This window comes from Schistocerca serialis, chromosome 2 (assembly GCF_023864345.2).
Source record: "Schistocerca serialis cubense isolate TAMUIC-IGC-003099 chromosome 2, iqSchSeri2.2, whole genome shotgun sequence".
NCBI classification, from domain to species: Eukaryota; Metazoa; Arthropoda; class Insecta; order Orthoptera; family Acrididae; genus Schistocerca; species Schistocerca serialis.
The window spans coordinates 1,071,386,710-1,071,403,357 of record NC_064639.1 but is presented as its reverse complement, the minus strand read 5'-3'; the positions used below and the strand labels follow the sequence as shown (position 1 = coordinate 1,071,403,357).

The following is a 16,648-nucleotide window of genomic DNA, read 5'->3' as shown; positions in this document are numbered from 1 at the left end:
GAAAAACAGTCCTCTGGGCCGGATTTGAACCAGCGACCTATGGATAACTGTGAATCCTCCACTACAGTCCACCGCTCTACCAACTGAGCTACCAGAGGCTCTGCATACTTTCTTATTCGTACTGATTGCTTTACGTCCGTCCCTGTCTTTCGTTTCCACACACTGCTACTCAGCGCTGCCATACAGACGCACAGGAAATGCAGTCATCGGCTGCAAGTGCAAACATTGCCCAGATTAAGTTTTATAATGCTCGATCGTGTCAATTAGGTTAAAAAATGCAAGTAGGAAGTGTCTGAAGTACGTCAGAACACTGCTAAGTGTATTTACGAGTCCCATTCTCCTGTCTGGTTCCATGGTGTAACGGTTAGCACTCTGGACTCTGAATCCAGCGATCCGAGTTCGAATCTCGGTGGAACCTTCGTTTAGTCTAAATTTTCTGTAATAATCGTTTCTCGCCGAGGAAGTAGCAGCGATAGCCTCAGGGGTGTAGTTTCTACGTTTGTATTAAAAACGAGATGTCTATGAAACGGCTGAATATTGGTGCGACTATGTGACCTATATAGCACATTAAACGAGTAATGCCTGTAAGAGCAAGCAATTTTACTATAATTCGAAGAAATATCATTATCCTACGAAGGCTAAGAATCCCATGATTATCAACTAGCTACTAGAAGCTGAGCAAATGAATTTCCTTTAAAATAGGTTTAAAACATAGGGAGGTTCTGACCGAGTGGGCATGCTCTGGAGCCTCTTTGCTCCTGAGATTAGAAAAACAGTCCTCTGGGCCGGATTTGAACCAGCGACCTATGGATAACTGTGAATCCTCCACTACAGTCCACCGCTCTACCAACTGAGCTACCAGAGGCTCTGCATACTTTCTTATTCGTACTGATTGCTTTACGTCCGTCCCTGTCTTTCGTTTCCACACACTGCTACTCAGCGCTGCCATACAGACGCACAGGAAATGCAGTCATCGGCTGCAAGTGCAAACATTGCCCAGATTAAGTTTTATAATGCTCGATCGTGTCAATTAGGTTAAAAAATGCAAGTAGGAAGTGTCTGAAGTACGTCAGAACACTGCTAAGTGTATTTACGAGTCCCATTCTCCTGTCTGGTTCCATGGTGTAACGGTTAGCACTCTGGACTCTGAATCCAGCGATCCGAGTTCGAATCTCGGTGGAACCTTCGTTTAGTCTAAATTTTCTGTAATAAGCGTTTCTCGCCGAGGAAGTAGCAGCGATAGCCTCAGGGGTGTAGTTTCTACGTTTGTATTAAAAACGAGATGTCTATGAAACGGCTGAATATTGGTGCGACTATGTGACCTATATAGCACATTAAACGAGTAATGCCTGTAAGAGCAAGCAATTTTACTATAATTCGAAGAAATATCATTATCCTACGAAGGCTAAGAATCCCATGATTATCAACTAGCTACTAGAAGCTGAGCAAATGAATTTCCTTTAAAATAGGTTTAAAACATAGGGAGGTTCTGACCGAGTGGGCATGCTCTGGAGCCTCTTTGCTCCTGAGATTAGAAAAACAGTCCTCTGGGCCGGATTTGAACCAGCGACCTATGGATAACTGTGAATCCTCCACTACAGTCCACCGCTCTACCAACTGAGCTACCAGAGGCTCTGCATACTTTCTTATTCGTACTGATTGCTTTACGTCCGTCCCTGTCTTTCGTTTCCACACACTGCTACTCAGCGCTGCCATACAGACGCACAGGAAATGCAGTCATCGGCTGCAAGTGCAAACATTGCCCAGATTAAGTTTTATAATGCTCGATCGTGTCAATTAGGTTAAAAAATGCAAGTAGGAAGTGTCTGAAGTACGTCAGAACACTGCTAAGTGTATTTACGAGTCCCATTCTCCTGTCTGGTTCCATGGTGTAACGGTTAGCACTCTGGACTCTGAATCCAGCGATCCGAGTTCGAATCTCGGTGGAACCTTCGTTTAGTCTAAATTTTCTGTAATAAGCGTTTCTCGCCGAGGAAGTAGCAGCGATAGCCTCAGGGGTGTAGTTTCTACGTTTGTATTAAAAACGAGATGTCTATGAAACGGCTGAATATTGGTGCGACTATGTGACCTATATAGCACATTAAACGAGTAATGCCTGTAAGAGCAAGCAATTTTACTATAATTCGAAGAAATATCATTATCCTACGAAGGCTAAGAATCCCATGATTATCAACTAGCTACTAGAAGCTGAGCAAATGAATTTCCTTTAAAATAGGTTTAAAACATAGGGAGGTTCTGACCGAGTGGGCATGCTCTGGAGCCTCTTTGCTCCTGAGATTAGAAAAACAGTCCTCTGGGCCGGATTTGAACCAGCGACCTATGGATAACTGTGAATCCTCCACTACAGTCCACCGCTCTACCAACTGAGCTACCAGAGGCTCTGCATACTTTCTTATTCGTACTGATTGCTTTACGTCCGTCCCTGTCTTTCGTTTCCACACACTGCTACTCAGCGCTGCCATACAGACGCACAGGAAATGCAGTCATCGGCTGCAAGTGCAAACATTGCCCAGATTAAGTTTTATAATGCTCGATCGTGTCAATTAGGTTAAAAAATGCAAGTAGGAAGTGTCTGAAGTACGTCAGAACACTGCTAAGTGTATTTACGAGTCCCATTCTCCTGTCTGGTTCCATGGTGTAACGGTTAGCACTCTGGACTCTGAATCCAGCGATCCGAGTTCGAATCTCGGTGGAACCTTCGTTTAGTCTAAATTTTCTGTAATAAGCGTTTCTCGCCGAGGAAGTAGCAGCGATAGCCTCAGGGGTGTAGTTTCTACGTTTGTATTAAAAACGAGATGTCTATGAAACGGCTGAATATTGGTGCGACTATGTGACCTATATAGCACATTAAACGAGTAATGCCTGTAAGAGCAAGCAATTTTACTATAATTCGAAGAAATATCATTATCCTACGAAGGCTAAGAATCCCATGATTATCAACTAGCTACTAGAAGCTGAGCAAATGAATTTCCTTTAAAATAGGTTTAAAACATAGGGAGGTTCTGACCGAGTGGGCATGCTCTGGAGCCTCTTTGCTCCTGAGATTAGAAAAACAGTCCTCTGGGCCGGATTTGAACCAGCGACCTATGGATAACTGTGAATCCTCCACTACAGTCCACCGCTCTACCAACTGAGCTACCAGAGGCTCTGCATACTTTCTTATTCGTACTGATTGCTTTACGTCCGTCCCTGTCTTTCGTTTCCACACACTGCTACTCAGCGCTGCCATACAGACGCACAGGAAATGCAGTCATCGGCTGCAAGTGCAAACATTGCCCAGATTAAGTTTTATAATGCTCGATCGTGTCAATTAGGTTAAAAAATGCAAGTAGGAAGTGTCTGAAGTACGTCAGAACACTGCTAAGTGTATTTACGAGTCCCATTCTCCTGTCTGGTTCCATGGTGTAACGGTTAGCACTCTGGACTCTGAATCCAGCGATCCGAGTTCGAATCTCGGTGGAACCTTCGTTTAGTCTAAATTTTCTGTAATAAGCGTTTCTCGCCGAGGAAGTAGCAGCGATAGCCTCAGGGGTGTAGTTTCTACGTTTGTATTAAAAACGAGATGTCTATGAAACGGCTGAATATTGGTGCGACTATGTGACCTATATAGCACATTAAACGAGTAATGCCTGTAAGAGCAAGCAATTTTACTATAATTCGAAGAAATATCATTATCCTACGAAGGCTAAGAATCCCATGATTATCAACTAGCTACTAGAAGCTGAGCAAATGAATTTCCTTTAAAATAGGTTTAAAACATAGGGAGGTTCTGACCGAGTGGGCATGCTCTGGAGCCTCTTTGCTCCTGAGATTAGAAAAACAGTCCTCTGGGCCGGATTTGAACCAGCGACCTATGGATAACTGTGAATCCTCCACTACAGTCCACCGCTCTACCAACTGAGCTACCAGAGGCTCTGCATACTTTCTTATTCGTACTGATTGCTTTACGTCCGTCCCTGTCTTTCGTTTCCACACACTGCTACTCAGCGCTGCCATACAGACGCACAGGAAATGCAGTCATCGGCTGCAAGTGCAAACATTGCCCAGATTAAGTTTTATAATGCTCGATCGTGTCAATTAGGTTAAAAAATGCAAGTAGGAAGTGTCTGAAGTACGTCAGAACACTGCTAAGTGTATTTACGAGTCCCATTCTCCTGTCTGGTTCCATGGTGTAACGGTTAGCACTCTGGACTCTGAATCCAGCGATCCGAGTTCGAATCTCGGTGGAACCTTCGTTTAGTCTAAATTTTCTGTAATAAGCGTTTCTCGCCGAGGAAGTAGCAGCGATAGCCTCAGGGGTGTAGTTTCTACGTTTGTATTAAAAACGAGATGTCTATGAAACGGCTGAATATTGGTGCGACTATGTGACCTATATAGCACATTAAACGAGTAATGCCTGTAAGAGCAAGCAATTTTACTATAATTCGAAGAAATATCATTATCCTACGAAGGCTAAGAATCCCATGATTATCAACTAGCTACTAGAAGCTGAGCAAATGAATTTCCTTTAAAATAGGTTTAAAACATAGGGAGGTTCTGACCGAGTGGGCATGCTCTGGAGCCTCTTTGCTCCTGAGATTAGAAAAACAGTCCTCTGGGCCGGATTTGAACCAGCGACCTATGGATAACTGTGAATCCTCCACTACAGTCCACCGCTCTACCAACTGAGCTACCAGAGGCTCTGCATACTTTCTTATTCGTACTGATTGCTTTACGTCCGTTCCTGTCTTTCGTTTCCACACACTGCTACTCAGCGCTGCCATACAGACGCACAGGAAATGCAGTCATCGGCTGCAAGTGCAAACATTGCCCAGATTAAGTTTTATAATGCTCGATCGTGTCAATTAGGTTAAAAAATGCAAGTAGGAAGTGTCTGAAGTACGTCAGAACACTGCTAAGTGTATTTACGAGTCCCATTCTCCTGTCTGGTTCCATGGTGTAACGGTTAGCACTCTGGACTCTGAATCCAGCGATCCGAGTTCGAATCTCGGTGGAACCTTCGTTTAGTCTAAATTTTCTGTAATAAGCGTTTCTCGCCGAGGAAGTAGCAGCGATAGCCTCAGGGGTGTAGTTTCTACGTTTGTATTAAAAACGAGATGTCTATGAAACGGCTGAATATTGGTGCGACTATGTGACCTATATAGCACATTAAACGAGTAATGCCTGTAAGAGCAAGCAATTTTACTATAATTCGAAGAAATATCATTATCCTACGAAGGCTAAGAATCCCATGATTATCAACTAGCTACTAGAAGCTGAGCAAATGAATTTCCTTTAAAATAGGTTTAAAACATAGGGAGGTTCTGACCGAGTGGGCATGCTCTGGAGCCTCTTTGCTCCTGAGATTAGAAAAACAGTCCTCTGGGCCGGATTTGAACCAGCGACCTATGGATAACTGTGAATCCTCCACTACAGTCCACCGCTCTACCAACTGAGCTACCAGAGGCTCTGCATACTTTCTTATTCGTACTGATTGCTTTACGTCCGTCCCTGTCTTTCGTTTCCACACACTGCTACTCAGCGCTGCCATACAGACGCACAGGAAATGCAGTCATCGGCTGCAAGTGCAAACATTGCCCAGATTAAGTTTTATAATGCTCGATCGTGTCAATTAGGTTAAAAAATGCAAGTAGGAAGTGTCTGAAGTACGTCAGAACACTGCTAAGTGTATTTACGAGTCCCATTCTCCTGTCTGGTTCCATGGTGTAACGGTTAGCACTCTGGACTCTGAATCCAGCGATCCGAGTTCGAATCTCGGTGGAACCTTCGTTTAGTCTAAATTTTCTGTAATAAGCGTTTCTCGCCGAGGAAGTAGCAGCGATAGCCTCAGGGGTGTAGTTTCTACGTTTGTATTAAAAACGAGATGTCTATGAAACGGCTGAATATTGGTGCGACTATGTGACCTATATAGCACATTAAACGAGTAATGCCTGTAAGAGCAAGCAATTTTACTATAATTCGAAGAAATATCATTATCCTACGAAGGCTAAGAATCCCATGATTATCAACTAGCTACTAGAAGCTGAGCAAATGAATTTCCTTTAAAATAGGTTTAAAACATAGGGAGGTTCTGACCGAGTGGGCATGCTCTGGAGCCTCTTTGCTCCTGAGATTAGAAAAACAGTCCTCTGGGCCGGATTTGAACCAGCGACCTATGGATAACTGTGAATCCTCCACTACAGTCCACCGCTCTACCAACTGAGCTACCAGAGGCTCTGCATACTTTCTTATTCGTACTGATTGCTTTACGTCCGTCCCTGTCTTTCGTTTCCACACACTGCTACTCAGCGCTGCCATACAGACGCACAGGAAATGCAGTCATCGGCTGCAAGTGCAAACATTGCCCAGATTAAGTTTTATAATGCTCGATCGTGTCAATTAGGTTAAAAAATGCAAGTAGGAAGTGTCTGAAGTACGTCAGAACACTGCTAAGTGTATTTACGAGTCCCATTCTCCTGTCTGGTTCCATGGTGTAACGGTTAGCACTCTGGACTCTGAATCCAGCGATCCGAGTTCGAATCTCGGTGGAACCTTCGTTTAGTCTAAATTTTCTGTAATAAGCGTTTCTCGCCGAGGAAGTAGCAGCGATAGCCTCAGGGGTGTAGTTTCTACGTTTGTATTAAAAACGAGATGTCTATGAAACGGCTGAATATTGGTGCGACTATGTGACCTATATAGCACATTAAACGAGTAATGCCTGTAAGAGCAAGCAATTTTACTATAATTCGAAGAAATATCATTATCCTACGAAGGCTAAGAATCCCATGATTATCAACTAGCTACTAGAAGCTGAGCAAATGAATTTCCTTTAAAATAGGTTTAAAACATAGGGAGGTTCTGACCGAGTGGGCATGCTCTGGAGCCTCTTTGCTCCTGAGATTAGAAAAACAGTCCTCTGGGCCGGATTTGAACCAGCGACCTATGGATAACTGTGAATCCTCCACTACAGTCCACCGCTCTACCAACTGAGCTACCAGAGGCTCTGCATACTTTCTTATTCGTACTGATTGCTTTACGTCCGTCCCTGTCTTTCGTTTCCACACACTGCTACTCAGCGCTGCCATACAGACGCACAGGAAATGCAGTCATCGGCTGCAAGTGCAAACATTGCCCAGATTAAGTTTTATAATGCTCGATCGTGTCAATTAGGTTAAAAAATGCAAGTAGGAAGTGTCTGAAGTACGTCAGAACACTGCTAAGTGTATTTACGAGTCCCATTCTCCTGTCTGGTTCCATGGTGTAACGGTTAGCACTCTGGACTCTGAATCCAGCGATCCGAGTTCGAATCTCGGTGGAACCTTCGTTTAGTCTAAATTTTCTGTAATAAGCGTTTCTCGCCGAGGAAGTAGCAGCGATAGCCTCAGGGGTGTAGTTTCTACGTTTGTATTAAAAACGAGATGTCTATGAAACGGCTGAATATTGGTGCGACTATGTGACCTATATAGCACATTAAACGAGTAATGCCTGTAAGAGCAAGCAATTTTACTATAATTCGAAGAAATATCATTATCCTACGAAGGCTAAGAATCCCATGATTATCAACTAGCTACTAGAAGCTGAGCAAATGAATTTCCTTTAAAATAGGTTTAAAACATAGGGAGGTTCTGACCGAGTGGGCATGCTCTGGAGCCTCTTTGCTCCTGAGATTAGAAAAACAGTCCTCTGGGCCGGATTTGAACCAGCGACCTATGGATAACTGTGAATCCTCCACTACAGTCCACCGCTCTACCAACTGAGCTACCAGAGGCTCTGCATACTTTCTTATTCGTACTGATTGCTTTACGTCCGTCCCTGTCTTTCGTTTCCACACACTGCTACTCAGCGCTGCCATACAGACGCACAGGAAATGCAGTCATCGGCTGCAAGTGCAAACATTGCCCAGATTAAGTTTTATAATGCTCGATCGTGTCAATTAGGTTAAAAAATGCAAGTAGGAAGTGTCTGAAGTACGTCAGAACACTGCTAAGTGTATTTACGAGTCCCATTCTCCTGTCTGGTTCCATGGTGTAACGGTTAGCACTCTGGACTCTGAATCCAGCGATCCGAGTTCGAATCTCGGTGGAACCTTCGTTTAGTCTAAATTTTCTGTAATAAGCGTTTCTCGCCGAGGAAGTAGCAGCGATAGCCTCAGGGGTGTAGTTTCTACGTTTGTATTAAAAACGAGATGTCTATGAAACGGCTGAATATTGGTGCGACTATGTGACCTATATAGCACATTAAACGAGTAATGCCTGTAAGAGCAAGCAATTTTACTATAATTCGAAGAAATATCATTATCCTACGAAGGCTAAGAATCCCATGATTATCAACTAGCTACTAGAAGCTGAGCAAATGAATTTCCTTTAAAATAGGTTTAAAACATAGGGAGGTTCTGACCGAGTGGGCATGCTCTGGAGCCTCTTTGCTCCTGAGATTAGAAAAACAGTCCTCTGGGCCGGATTTGAACCAGCGACCTATGGATAACTGTGAATCCTCCACTACAGTCCACCGCTCTACCAACTGAGCTACCAGAGGCTCTGCATACTTTCTTATTCGTACTGATTGCTTTACGTCCGTCCCTGTCTTTCGTTTCCACACACTGCTACTCAGCGCTGCCATACAGACGCACAGGAAATGCAGTCATCGGCTGCAAGTGCAAACATTGCCCAGATTAAGTTTTATAATGCTCGATCGTGTCAATTAGGTTAAAAAATGCAAGTAGGAAGTGTCTGAAGTACGTCAGAACACTGCTAAGTGTATTTACGAGTCCCATTCTCCTGTCTGGTTCCATGGTGTAACGGTTAGCACTCTGGACTCTGAATCCAGCGATCCGAGTTCGAATCTCGGTGGAACCTCCGTTTAGTCTACATTTTCTGTAATAAGCGTTTCTCGCCGAGGAAGTAGCAGCGATAGCCTCAGGGGTGTAGTTTCTACGTTTGTATTAAAAACGAGATGTCTATGAAACGGCTGAATATTGGTGCGACTATGTGACCTATATAGCACATTAAACGAGTAATGCCTGTAAGAGCAAGCAATTTTACTATAATTCGAAGAAATATCATTATCCTACGAAGGCTAAGAATCCCATGATTATCAACTAGCTACTAGAAGCTGAGCAAATGAATTTCCTTTAAAATAGGTTTAAAACATAGGGAGGTTCTGACCGAGTGGGCATGCTCTGGAGCCTCTTTGCTCCTGAGATTAGAAAAACAGTCCTCTGGGCCGGATTTGAACCAGCGACCTATGGATAACTGTGAATCCTCCACTACAGTCCACCGCTCTACCAACTGAGCTACCAGAGGCTCTGCATACTTTCTTATTCGTACTGATTGCTTTACGTCCGTCCCTGTCTTTCGTTTCCACACACTGCTACTCAGCGCTGCCATACAGACGCACAGGAAATGCAGTCATCGGCTGCAAGTGCAAACATTGCCCAGATTAAGTTTTATAATGCTCGATCGTGTCAATTAGGTTAAAAAATGCAAGTAGGAAGTGTCTGAAGTACGTCAGAACACTGCTAAGTGTATTTACGAGTCCCATTCTCCTGTCTGGTTCCATGGTGTAACGGTTAGCACTCTGGACTCTGAATCCAGCGATCCGAGTTCGAATCTCGGTGGAACCTTCGTTTAGTCTAAATTTTCTGTAATAAGCGTTTCTCGCCGAGGAAGTAGCAGCGATAGCCTCAGGGGTGTAGTTTCTACGTTTGTATTAAAAACGAGATGTCTATGAAACGGCTGAATATTGGTGCGACTATGTGACCTATATAGCACATTAAACGAGTAATGCCTGTAAGAGCAAGCAATTTTACTATAATTCGAAGAAATATCATTATCCTACGAAGGCTAAGAATCCCATGATTATCAACTAGCTACTAGAAGCTGAGCAAATGAATTTCCTTTAAAATAGGTTTAAAACATAGGGAGGTTCTGACCGAGTGGGCATGCTCTGGAGCCTCTTTGCTCCTGAGATTAGAAAAACAGTCCTCTGGGCCGGATTTGAACCAGCGACCTATGGATAACTGTGAATCCTCCACTACAGTCCACCGCTCTACCAACTGAGCTACCAGAGGCTCTGCATACTTTCTTATTCGTACTGATTGCTTTACGTCCGTCCCTGTCTTTCGTTTCCACACACTGCTACTCAGCGCTGCCATACAGACGCACAGGAAATGCAGTCATCGGCTGCAAGTGCAAACATTGCCCAGATTAAGTTTTATAATGCTCGATCGTGTCAATTAGGTTAAAAAATGCAAGTAGGAAGTGTCTGAAGTACGTCAGAACACTGCTAAGTGTATTTACGAGTCCCATTCTCCTGTCTGGTTCCATGGTGTAACGGTTAGCACTCTGGACTCTGAATCCAGCGATCCGAGTTCGAATCTCGGTGGAACCTTCGTTTAGTCTAAATTTTCTGTAATAAGCGTTTCTCGCCGAGGAAGTAGCAGCGATAGCCTCAGGGGTGTAGTTTCTACGTTTGTATTAAAAACGAGATGTCTATGAAACGGCTGAATATTGGTGCGACTATGTGACCTATATAGCACATTAAACGAGTAATGCCTGTAAGAGCAAGCAATTTTACTATAATTCGAAGAAATATCATTATCCTACGAAGGCTAAGAATCCCATGATTATCAACTAGCTACTAGAAGCTGAGCAAATGAATTTCCTTTAAAATAGGTTTAAAACATAGGGAGGTTCTGACCGAGTGGGCATGCTCTGGAGCCTCTTTGCTCCTGAGATTAGAAAAACAGTCCTCTGGGCCGGATTTGAACCAGCGACCTATGGATAACTGTGAATCCTCCACTACAGTCCACCGCTCTACCAACTGAGCTACCAGAGGCTCTGCATACTTTCTTATTCGTACTGATTGCTTTACGTCCGTCCCTGTCTTTCGTTTCCACACACTGCTACTCAGCGCTGCCATACAGACGCACAGGAAATGCAGTCATCGGCTGCAAGTGCAAACATTGCCCAGATTAAGTTTTATAATGCTCGATCGTGTCAATTAGGTTAAAAAATGCAAGTAGGAAGTGTCTGAAGTACGTCAGAACACTGCTAAGTGTATTTACGAGTCCCATTCTCCTGTCTGGTTCCATGGTGTAACGGTTAGCACTCTGGACTCTGAATCCAGCGATCCGAGTTCGAATCTCGGTGGAACCTTCGTTTAGTCTAAATTTTCTGTAATAAGCGTTTCTCGCCGAGGAAGTAGCAGCGATAGCCTCAGGGGTGTAGTTTCTACGTTTGTATTAAAAACGAGATGTCTATGAAACGGCTGAATATTGGTGCGACTATGTGACCTATATAGCACATTAAACGAGTAATGCCTGTAAGAGCAAGCAATTTTACTATAATTCGAAGAAATATCATTATCCTACGAAGGCTAAGAATCCCATGATTATCAACTAGCTACTAGAAGCTGAGCAAATGAATTTCCTTTAAAATAGGTTTAAAACATAGGGAGGTTCTGACCGAGTGGGCATGCTCTGGAGCCTCTTTGCTCCTGAGATTAGAAAAACAGTCCTCTGGGCCGGATTTGAACCAGCGACCTATGGATAACTGTGAATCCTCCACTACAGTCCACCGCTCTACCAACTGAGCTACCAGAGGCTCTGCATACTTTCTTATTCGTACTGATTGCTTTACGTCCGTCCCTGTCTTTCGTTTCCACACACTGCTACTCAGCGCTGCCATACAGACGCACAGGAAATGCAGTCATCGGCTGCAAGTGCAAACATTGCCCAGATTAAGTTTTATAATGCTCGATCGTGTCAATTAGGTTAAAAAATGCAAGTAGGAAGTGTCTGAAGTACGTCAGAACACTGCTAAGTGTATTTACGAGTCCCATTCTCCTGTCTGGTTCCATGGTGTAACGGTTAGCACTCTGGACTCTGAATCCAGCGATCCGAGTTCGAATCTCGGTGGAACCTTCGTTTAGTCTAAATTTTCTGTAATAAGCGTTTCTCGCCGAGGAAGTAGCAGCGATAGCCTCAGGGGTGTAGTTTCTACGTTTGTATTAAAAACGAGATGTCTATGAAACGGCTGAATATTGGTGCGACTATGTGACCTATATAGCACATTAAACGAGTAATGCCTGTAAGAGCAAGCAATTTTACTATAATTCGAAGAAATATCATTATCCTACGAAGGCTAAGAATCCCATGATTATCAACTAGCTACTAGAAGCTGAGCAAATGAATTTCCTTTAAAATAGGTTTAAAACATAGGGAGGTTCTGACCGAGTGGGCATGCTCTGGAGCCTCTTTGCTCCTGAGATTAGAAAAACAGTCCTCTGGGCCGGATTTGAACCAGCGACCTATGGATAACTGTGAATCCTCCACTACAGTCCACCGCTCTACCAACTGAGCTACCAGAGGCTCTGCATACTTTCTTATTCGTACTGATTGCTTTACGTCCGTCCCTGTCTTTCGTTTCCACACACTGCTACTCAGCGCTGCCATACAGACGCACAGGAAATGCAGTCATCGGCTGCAAGTGCAAACATTGCCCAGATTAAGTTTTATAATGCTCGATCGTGTCAATTAGGTTAAAAAATGCAAGTAGGAAGTGTCTGAAGTACGTCAGAACACTGCTAAGTGTATTTACGAGTCCCATTCTCCTGTCTGGTTCCATGGTGTAACGGTTAGCACTCTGGACTCTGAATCCAGCGATCCGAGTTCGAATCTCGGTGGAACCTTCGTTTAGTCTAAATTTTCTGTAATAAGCGTTTCTCGCCGAGGAAGTAGCAGCGATAGCCTCAGGGGTGTAGTTTCTACGTTTGTATTAAAAACGAGATGTCTATGAAACGGCTGAATATTGGTGCGACTATGTGACCTATATAGCACATTAAACGAGTAATGCCTGTAAGAGCAAGCAATTTTACTATAATTCGAAGAAATATCATTATCCTACGAAGGCTAAGAATCCCATGATTATCAACTAGCTACTAGAAGCTGAGCAAATGAATTTCCTTTAAAATAGGTTTAAAACATAGGGAGGTTCTGACCGAGTGGGCATGCTCTGGAGCCTCTTTGCTCCTGAGATTAGAAAAACAGTCCTCTGGGCCGGATTTGAACCAGCGACCTATGGATAACTGTGAATCCTCCACTACAGTCCACCGCTCTACCAACTGAGCTACCAGAGGCTCTGCATACTTTCTTATTCGTACTGATTGCTTTACGTCCGTCCCTGTCTTTCGTTTCCACACACTGCTACTCAGCGCTGCCATACAGACGCACAGGAAATGCAGTCATCGGCTGCAAGTGCAAACATTGCCCAGATTAAGTTTTATAATGCTCGATCGTGTCAATTAGGTTAAAAAATGCAAGTAGGAAGTGTCTGAAGTACGTCAGAACACTGCTAAGTGTATTTACGAGTCCCATTCTCCTGTCTGGTTCCATGGTGTAACGGTTAGCACTCTGGACTCTGAATCCAGCGATCCGAGTTCGAATCTCGGTGGAACCTTCGTTTAGTCTAAATTTTCTGTAATAAGCGTTTCTCGCCGAGGAAGTAGCAGCGATAGCCTCAGGGGTGTAGTTTCTACGTTTGTATTAAAAACGAGATGTCTATGAAACGGCTGAATATTGGTGCGACTATGTGACCTATATAGCACATTAAACGAGTAATGCCTGTAAGAGCAAGCAATTTTACTATAATTCGAAGAAATATCATTATCCTACGAAGGCTAAGAATCCCATGATTATCAACTAGCTACTAGAAGCTGAGCAAATGAATTTCCTTTAAAATAGGTTTAAAACATAGGGAGGTTCTGACCGAGTGGGCATGCTCTGGAGCCTCTTTGCTCCTGAGATTAGAAAAACAGTCCTCTGGGCCGGATTTGAACCAGCGACCTATGGATAACTGTGAATCCTCCACTACAGTCCACCGCTCTACCAACTGAGCTACCAGAGGCTCTGCATACTTTCTTATTCGTACTGATTGCTTTACGTCCGTCCCTGTCTTTCGTTTCCACACACTGCTACTCAGCGCTGCCATACAGACGCACAGGAAATGCAGTCATCGGCTGCAAGTGCAAACATTGCCCAGATTAAGTTTTATAATGCTCGATCGTGTCAATTAGGTTAAAAAATGCAAGTAGGAAGTGTCTGAAGTACGTCAGAACACTGCTAAGTGTATTTACGAGTCCCATTCTCCTGTCTGGTTCCATGGTGTAACGGTTAGCACTCTGGACTCTGAATCCAGCGATCCGAGTTCGAATCTCGGTGGAACCTTCGTTTAGTCTAAATTTTCTGTAATAAGCGTTTCTCGCCGAGGAAGTAGCAGCGATAGCCTCAGGGGTGTAGTTTCTACGTTTGTATTAAAAACGAGATGTCTATGAAACGGCTGAATATTGGTGCGACTATGTGACCTATATAGCACATTAAACGAGTAATGCCTGTAAGAGCAAGCAATTTTACTATAATTCGAAGAAATATCATTATCCTACGAAGGCTAAGAATCCCATGATTATCAACTAGCTACTAGAAGCTGAGCAAATGAATTTCCTTTAAAATAGGTTTAAAACATAGGGAGGTTCTGACCGAGTGGGCATGCTCTGGAGCCTCTTTGCTCCTGAGATTAGAAAAACACTCCTCTGGGCCGGATTTGAACCAGCGACCTATGGATAACTGTGAATCCTCCACTACAGTCCACCGCTCTACCAACTGAGCTACCAGAGGCTCTGCATACTTTCTTATTCGTACTGATTGCTTTACGTCCGTCCCTGTCTTTCGTTTCCACACACTGCTACTCAGCGCTGCCATACAGACGCACAGGAAATGCAGTCATCGGCTGCAAGTGCAAACATTGCCCAGATTAAGTTTTATAATGCTCGATCGTGTCAATTAGGTTAAAAAATGCAAGTAGGAAGTGTCTGAAGTACGTCAGAACACTGCTAAGTGTATTTACGAGTCCCATTCTCCTGTCTGGTTCCATGGTGTAACGGTTAGCACTCTGGACTCTGAATCCAGCGATCCGAGTTCGAATCTCGGTGGAACCTTCGTTTAGTCTAAATTTTCTGTAATAAGCGTTTCTCGCCGAGGAAGTAGCAGCGATAGCCTCAGGGGTGTAGTTTCTACGTTTGTATTAAAAACGAGATGTCTATGAAACGGCTGAATATTGGTGCGACTATGTGACCTATATAGCACATTAAACGAGTAATGCCTGTAAGAGCAAGCAATTTTACTATAATTCGAAGAAATATCATTATCCTACGAAGGCTAAGAATCCCATGATTATCAACTAGCTACTAGAAGCTGAGCAAATGAATTTCCTTTAAAATAGGTTTAAAACATAGGGAGGTTCTGACCGAGTGGGCATGCTCTGGAGCCTCTTTGCTCCTGAGATTAGAAAAACACTCCTCTGGGCCGGATTTGAACCAGCGACCTATGGATAACTGTGAATCCTCCACTACAGTCCACCGCTCTACCAACTGAGCTACCAGAGGCTCTGCATACTTTCTTATTCGTACTGATTGCTTTACGTCCGTCCCTGTCTTTCGTTTCCACACACTGCTACTCAGCGCTGCCATACAGACGCACAGGAAATGCAGTCATCGGCTGCAAGTGCAAACATTGCCCAGATTAAGTTTTATAATGCTCGATCGTGTCAATTAGGTTAAAAAATGCAAGTAGGAAGTGTCTGAAGTACGTCAGAACACTGCTAAGTGTATTTACGAGTCCCATTCTCCTGTCTGGTTCCATGGTGTAACGGTTAGCACTCTGGACTCTGAATCCAGCGATCCGAGTTCGAATCTCGGTGGAACCTTCGTTTAGTCTAAATTTTCTGTAATAAGCGTTTCTCGCCGAGGAAGTAGCAGCGATAGCCTCAGGGGTGTAGTTTCTACGTTTGTATTAAAAACGAGATGTCTATGAAACGGCTGAATATTGGTGCGACTATGTGACCTATATAGCACATTAAACGAGTAATGCCTGTAAGAGCAAGCAATTTTACTATAATTCGAAGAAATATCATTATCCTACGAAGGCTAAGAATCCCATGATTATCAACTAGCTACTAGAAGCTGAGCAAATGAATTTCCTTTAAAATAGGTTTAAAACATAGGGAGGTTCTGACCGAGTGGGCATGCTCTGGAGCCTCTTTGCTCCTGAGATTAGAAAAACAGTCCTCTGGGCCGGATTTGAACCAGCGACCTATGGATAACTGTGAATCCTCCACTACAGTCCACCGCTCTACCAACTGAGCTACCAGAGGCTCTGCATACTTTCTTATTCGTACTGATTGCTTTACGTCCGTCCCTGTCTTTCGTTTCCACACACTGCTACTCAGCGCTGCCATACAGACGCACAGGAAATGCAGTCATCGGCTGCAAGTGCAAACATTGCCCAGATTAAGTTTTATAATGCTCGATCGTGTCAATTAGGTTAAAAAATGCAAGTAGGAAGTGTCTGAAGTACGTCAGAACACTGCTAAGTGTATTTACGAGTCCCATTCTCCTGTCTGGTTCCATGGTGTAACGGTTAGCACTCTGGACTCTGAATCCAGCGATCCGAGTTCGAATCTCGGTGGAACCTTCGTTTAGTCTAAATTTTCTGTAATAAGCGTTTCTCGCCGAGGAAGTAGCAGCGATAGCCTCAGGGGTGTAGTTTCTACGTTTGTATTAAAAACGAGATGTCTATGAAACGGCTGAATATTGG

General features: G+C 43.7%; 44 non-coding genes across 44 annotated transcripts; 22 read left to right on the top strand and 22 right to left on the bottom strand.

The window, feature by feature from the left end:
* Positions 1 to 9: 9 nt before the first annotated feature.
* On the bottom strand, positions 10 to 98 carry Trnay-gua (transfer RNA tyrosine (anticodon GUA)). The gene is given in 2 exon segments: positions 10 to 45; positions 62 to 98. It is a non-coding gene; the product is annotated as a tRNA-Tyr (tRNA).
* A 248-nt stretch (positions 99 to 346) lies between these two features.
* Trnaq-cug (transfer RNA glutamine (anticodon CUG)) lies at positions 347 to 418 on the top strand. The gene has a single exon. It is a non-coding gene; the product is annotated as a tRNA-Gln (tRNA).
* A 358-nt stretch (positions 419 to 776) lies between these two features.
* On the bottom strand, positions 777 to 865 carry Trnay-gua (transfer RNA tyrosine (anticodon GUA)). Its single transcript is given in 2 exon segments — positions 777 to 812; positions 829 to 865. It is a non-coding gene; the product is annotated as a tRNA-Tyr (tRNA).
* Positions 866 to 1,113: 248 nt separating this feature from the next.
* Positions 1,114 to 1,185, top strand: Trnaq-cug (transfer RNA glutamine (anticodon CUG)). Its single transcript has one exon. It is a non-coding gene; the product is annotated as a tRNA-Gln (tRNA).
* Positions 1,186 to 1,543: 358 nt separating this feature from the next.
* Positions 1,544 to 1,632, bottom strand: Trnay-gua (transfer RNA tyrosine (anticodon GUA)). Its single transcript is given in 2 exon segments — positions 1,544 to 1,579; positions 1,596 to 1,632. It is a non-coding gene; the product is annotated as a tRNA-Tyr (tRNA).
* A 248-nt stretch (positions 1,633 to 1,880) lies between these two features.
* Positions 1,881 to 1,952, top strand: Trnaq-cug (transfer RNA glutamine (anticodon CUG)). Its single transcript has one exon. It is a non-coding gene; the product is annotated as a tRNA-Gln (tRNA).
* A 358-nt stretch (positions 1,953 to 2,310) lies between these two features.
* On the bottom strand, positions 2,311 to 2,399 carry Trnay-gua (transfer RNA tyrosine (anticodon GUA)). Its single transcript is given in 2 exon segments — positions 2,311 to 2,346; positions 2,363 to 2,399. It is a non-coding gene; the product is annotated as a tRNA-Tyr (tRNA).
* A 248-nt stretch (positions 2,400 to 2,647) lies between these two features.
* On the top strand, positions 2,648 to 2,719 carry Trnaq-cug (transfer RNA glutamine (anticodon CUG)). The gene has a single exon. It is a non-coding gene; the product is annotated as a tRNA-Gln (tRNA).
* A 358-nt stretch (positions 2,720 to 3,077) lies between these two features.
* On the bottom strand, positions 3,078 to 3,166 carry Trnay-gua (transfer RNA tyrosine (anticodon GUA)). The gene is given in 2 exon segments: positions 3,078 to 3,113; positions 3,130 to 3,166. It is a non-coding gene; the product is annotated as a tRNA-Tyr (tRNA).
* A 248-nt stretch (positions 3,167 to 3,414) lies between these two features.
* Trnaq-cug (transfer RNA glutamine (anticodon CUG)) lies at positions 3,415 to 3,486 on the top strand. Its single transcript has one exon. It is a non-coding gene; the product is annotated as a tRNA-Gln (tRNA).
* Positions 3,487 to 3,844: 358 nt separating this feature from the next.
* Positions 3,845 to 3,933, bottom strand: Trnay-gua (transfer RNA tyrosine (anticodon GUA)). Its single transcript is given in 2 exon segments — positions 3,845 to 3,880; positions 3,897 to 3,933. It is a non-coding gene; the product is annotated as a tRNA-Tyr (tRNA).
* A 248-nt stretch (positions 3,934 to 4,181) lies between these two features.
* On the top strand, positions 4,182 to 4,253 carry Trnaq-cug (transfer RNA glutamine (anticodon CUG)). The gene has a single exon. It is a non-coding gene; the product is annotated as a tRNA-Gln (tRNA).
* Positions 4,254 to 4,611: 358 nt separating this feature from the next.
* Positions 4,612 to 4,700, bottom strand: Trnay-gua (transfer RNA tyrosine (anticodon GUA)). Its single transcript is given in 2 exon segments — positions 4,612 to 4,647; positions 4,664 to 4,700. It is a non-coding gene; the product is annotated as a tRNA-Tyr (tRNA).
* Positions 4,701 to 4,948: 248 nt separating this feature from the next.
* Positions 4,949 to 5,020, top strand: Trnaq-cug (transfer RNA glutamine (anticodon CUG)). The gene has a single exon. It is a non-coding gene; the product is annotated as a tRNA-Gln (tRNA).
* Positions 5,021 to 5,378: 358 nt separating this feature from the next.
* On the bottom strand, positions 5,379 to 5,467 carry Trnay-gua (transfer RNA tyrosine (anticodon GUA)). Its single transcript is given in 2 exon segments — positions 5,379 to 5,414; positions 5,431 to 5,467. It is a non-coding gene; the product is annotated as a tRNA-Tyr (tRNA).
* Positions 5,468 to 5,715: 248 nt separating this feature from the next.
* Positions 5,716 to 5,787, top strand: Trnaq-cug (transfer RNA glutamine (anticodon CUG)). Its single transcript has one exon. It is a non-coding gene; the product is annotated as a tRNA-Gln (tRNA).
* Positions 5,788 to 6,145: 358 nt separating this feature from the next.
* On the bottom strand, positions 6,146 to 6,234 carry Trnay-gua (transfer RNA tyrosine (anticodon GUA)). The gene is given in 2 exon segments: positions 6,146 to 6,181; positions 6,198 to 6,234. It is a non-coding gene; the product is annotated as a tRNA-Tyr (tRNA).
* Positions 6,235 to 6,482: 248 nt separating this feature from the next.
* On the top strand, positions 6,483 to 6,554 carry Trnaq-cug (transfer RNA glutamine (anticodon CUG)). The gene has a single exon. It is a non-coding gene; the product is annotated as a tRNA-Gln (tRNA).
* Positions 6,555 to 6,912: 358 nt separating this feature from the next.
* On the bottom strand, positions 6,913 to 7,001 carry Trnay-gua (transfer RNA tyrosine (anticodon GUA)). Its single transcript is given in 2 exon segments — positions 6,913 to 6,948; positions 6,965 to 7,001. It is a non-coding gene; the product is annotated as a tRNA-Tyr (tRNA).
* A 248-nt stretch (positions 7,002 to 7,249) lies between these two features.
* Positions 7,250 to 7,321, top strand: Trnaq-cug (transfer RNA glutamine (anticodon CUG)). Its single transcript has one exon. It is a non-coding gene; the product is annotated as a tRNA-Gln (tRNA).
* Positions 7,322 to 7,679: 358 nt separating this feature from the next.
* Trnay-gua (transfer RNA tyrosine (anticodon GUA)) lies at positions 7,680 to 7,768 on the bottom strand. Its single transcript is given in 2 exon segments — positions 7,680 to 7,715; positions 7,732 to 7,768. It is a non-coding gene; the product is annotated as a tRNA-Tyr (tRNA).
* A 248-nt stretch (positions 7,769 to 8,016) lies between these two features.
* Trnaq-cug (transfer RNA glutamine (anticodon CUG)) lies at positions 8,017 to 8,088 on the top strand. The gene has a single exon. It is a non-coding gene; the product is annotated as a tRNA-Gln (tRNA).
* A 358-nt stretch (positions 8,089 to 8,446) lies between these two features.
* On the bottom strand, positions 8,447 to 8,535 carry Trnay-gua (transfer RNA tyrosine (anticodon GUA)). Its single transcript is given in 2 exon segments — positions 8,447 to 8,482; positions 8,499 to 8,535. It is a non-coding gene; the product is annotated as a tRNA-Tyr (tRNA).
* A 248-nt stretch (positions 8,536 to 8,783) lies between these two features.
* Trnaq-cug (transfer RNA glutamine (anticodon CUG)) lies at positions 8,784 to 8,855 on the top strand. Its single transcript has one exon. It is a non-coding gene; the product is annotated as a tRNA-Gln (tRNA).
* A 358-nt stretch (positions 8,856 to 9,213) lies between these two features.
* Trnay-gua (transfer RNA tyrosine (anticodon GUA)) lies at positions 9,214 to 9,302 on the bottom strand. Its single transcript is given in 2 exon segments — positions 9,214 to 9,249; positions 9,266 to 9,302. It is a non-coding gene; the product is annotated as a tRNA-Tyr (tRNA).
* Positions 9,303 to 9,550: 248 nt separating this feature from the next.
* Trnaq-cug (transfer RNA glutamine (anticodon CUG)) lies at positions 9,551 to 9,622 on the top strand. The gene has a single exon. It is a non-coding gene; the product is annotated as a tRNA-Gln (tRNA).
* A 358-nt stretch (positions 9,623 to 9,980) lies between these two features.
* Positions 9,981 to 10,069, bottom strand: Trnay-gua (transfer RNA tyrosine (anticodon GUA)). Its single transcript is given in 2 exon segments — positions 9,981 to 10,016; positions 10,033 to 10,069. It is a non-coding gene; the product is annotated as a tRNA-Tyr (tRNA).
* Positions 10,070 to 10,317: 248 nt separating this feature from the next.
* Trnaq-cug (transfer RNA glutamine (anticodon CUG)) lies at positions 10,318 to 10,389 on the top strand. The gene has a single exon. It is a non-coding gene; the product is annotated as a tRNA-Gln (tRNA).
* A 358-nt stretch (positions 10,390 to 10,747) lies between these two features.
* On the bottom strand, positions 10,748 to 10,836 carry Trnay-gua (transfer RNA tyrosine (anticodon GUA)). The gene is given in 2 exon segments: positions 10,748 to 10,783; positions 10,800 to 10,836. It is a non-coding gene; the product is annotated as a tRNA-Tyr (tRNA).
* Positions 10,837 to 11,084: 248 nt separating this feature from the next.
* On the top strand, positions 11,085 to 11,156 carry Trnaq-cug (transfer RNA glutamine (anticodon CUG)). Its single transcript has one exon. It is a non-coding gene; the product is annotated as a tRNA-Gln (tRNA).
* Positions 11,157 to 11,514: 358 nt separating this feature from the next.
* Trnay-gua (transfer RNA tyrosine (anticodon GUA)) lies at positions 11,515 to 11,603 on the bottom strand. Its single transcript is given in 2 exon segments — positions 11,515 to 11,550; positions 11,567 to 11,603. It is a non-coding gene; the product is annotated as a tRNA-Tyr (tRNA).
* A 248-nt stretch (positions 11,604 to 11,851) lies between these two features.
* On the top strand, positions 11,852 to 11,923 carry Trnaq-cug (transfer RNA glutamine (anticodon CUG)). Its single transcript has one exon. It is a non-coding gene; the product is annotated as a tRNA-Gln (tRNA).
* A 358-nt stretch (positions 11,924 to 12,281) lies between these two features.
* Positions 12,282 to 12,370, bottom strand: Trnay-gua (transfer RNA tyrosine (anticodon GUA)). Its single transcript is given in 2 exon segments — positions 12,282 to 12,317; positions 12,334 to 12,370. It is a non-coding gene; the product is annotated as a tRNA-Tyr (tRNA).
* A 248-nt stretch (positions 12,371 to 12,618) lies between these two features.
* On the top strand, positions 12,619 to 12,690 carry Trnaq-cug (transfer RNA glutamine (anticodon CUG)). Its single transcript has one exon. It is a non-coding gene; the product is annotated as a tRNA-Gln (tRNA).
* Positions 12,691 to 13,048: 358 nt separating this feature from the next.
* Trnay-gua (transfer RNA tyrosine (anticodon GUA)) lies at positions 13,049 to 13,137 on the bottom strand. The gene is given in 2 exon segments: positions 13,049 to 13,084; positions 13,101 to 13,137. It is a non-coding gene; the product is annotated as a tRNA-Tyr (tRNA).
* A 248-nt stretch (positions 13,138 to 13,385) lies between these two features.
* On the top strand, positions 13,386 to 13,457 carry Trnaq-cug (transfer RNA glutamine (anticodon CUG)). The gene has a single exon. It is a non-coding gene; the product is annotated as a tRNA-Gln (tRNA).
* A 358-nt stretch (positions 13,458 to 13,815) lies between these two features.
* On the bottom strand, positions 13,816 to 13,904 carry Trnay-gua (transfer RNA tyrosine (anticodon GUA)). Its single transcript is given in 2 exon segments — positions 13,816 to 13,851; positions 13,868 to 13,904. It is a non-coding gene; the product is annotated as a tRNA-Tyr (tRNA).
* A 248-nt stretch (positions 13,905 to 14,152) lies between these two features.
* On the top strand, positions 14,153 to 14,224 carry Trnaq-cug (transfer RNA glutamine (anticodon CUG)). The gene has a single exon. It is a non-coding gene; the product is annotated as a tRNA-Gln (tRNA).
* Positions 14,225 to 14,582: 358 nt separating this feature from the next.
* Trnay-gua (transfer RNA tyrosine (anticodon GUA)) lies at positions 14,583 to 14,671 on the bottom strand. The gene is given in 2 exon segments: positions 14,583 to 14,618; positions 14,635 to 14,671. It is a non-coding gene; the product is annotated as a tRNA-Tyr (tRNA).
* A 248-nt stretch (positions 14,672 to 14,919) lies between these two features.
* Trnaq-cug (transfer RNA glutamine (anticodon CUG)) lies at positions 14,920 to 14,991 on the top strand. The gene has a single exon. It is a non-coding gene; the product is annotated as a tRNA-Gln (tRNA).
* A 358-nt stretch (positions 14,992 to 15,349) lies between these two features.
* Positions 15,350 to 15,438, bottom strand: Trnay-gua (transfer RNA tyrosine (anticodon GUA)). The gene is given in 2 exon segments: positions 15,350 to 15,385; positions 15,402 to 15,438. It is a non-coding gene; the product is annotated as a tRNA-Tyr (tRNA).
* A 248-nt stretch (positions 15,439 to 15,686) lies between these two features.
* On the top strand, positions 15,687 to 15,758 carry Trnaq-cug (transfer RNA glutamine (anticodon CUG)). The gene has a single exon. It is a non-coding gene; the product is annotated as a tRNA-Gln (tRNA).
* Positions 15,759 to 16,116: 358 nt separating this feature from the next.
* Positions 16,117 to 16,205, bottom strand: Trnay-gua (transfer RNA tyrosine (anticodon GUA)). Its single transcript is given in 2 exon segments — positions 16,117 to 16,152; positions 16,169 to 16,205. It is a non-coding gene; the product is annotated as a tRNA-Tyr (tRNA).
* Positions 16,206 to 16,453: 248 nt separating this feature from the next.
* Trnaq-cug (transfer RNA glutamine (anticodon CUG)) lies at positions 16,454 to 16,525 on the top strand. The gene has a single exon. It is a non-coding gene; the product is annotated as a tRNA-Gln (tRNA).
* The last annotated feature ends 123 nt before the right edge of the window (positions 16,526 to 16,648 follow it).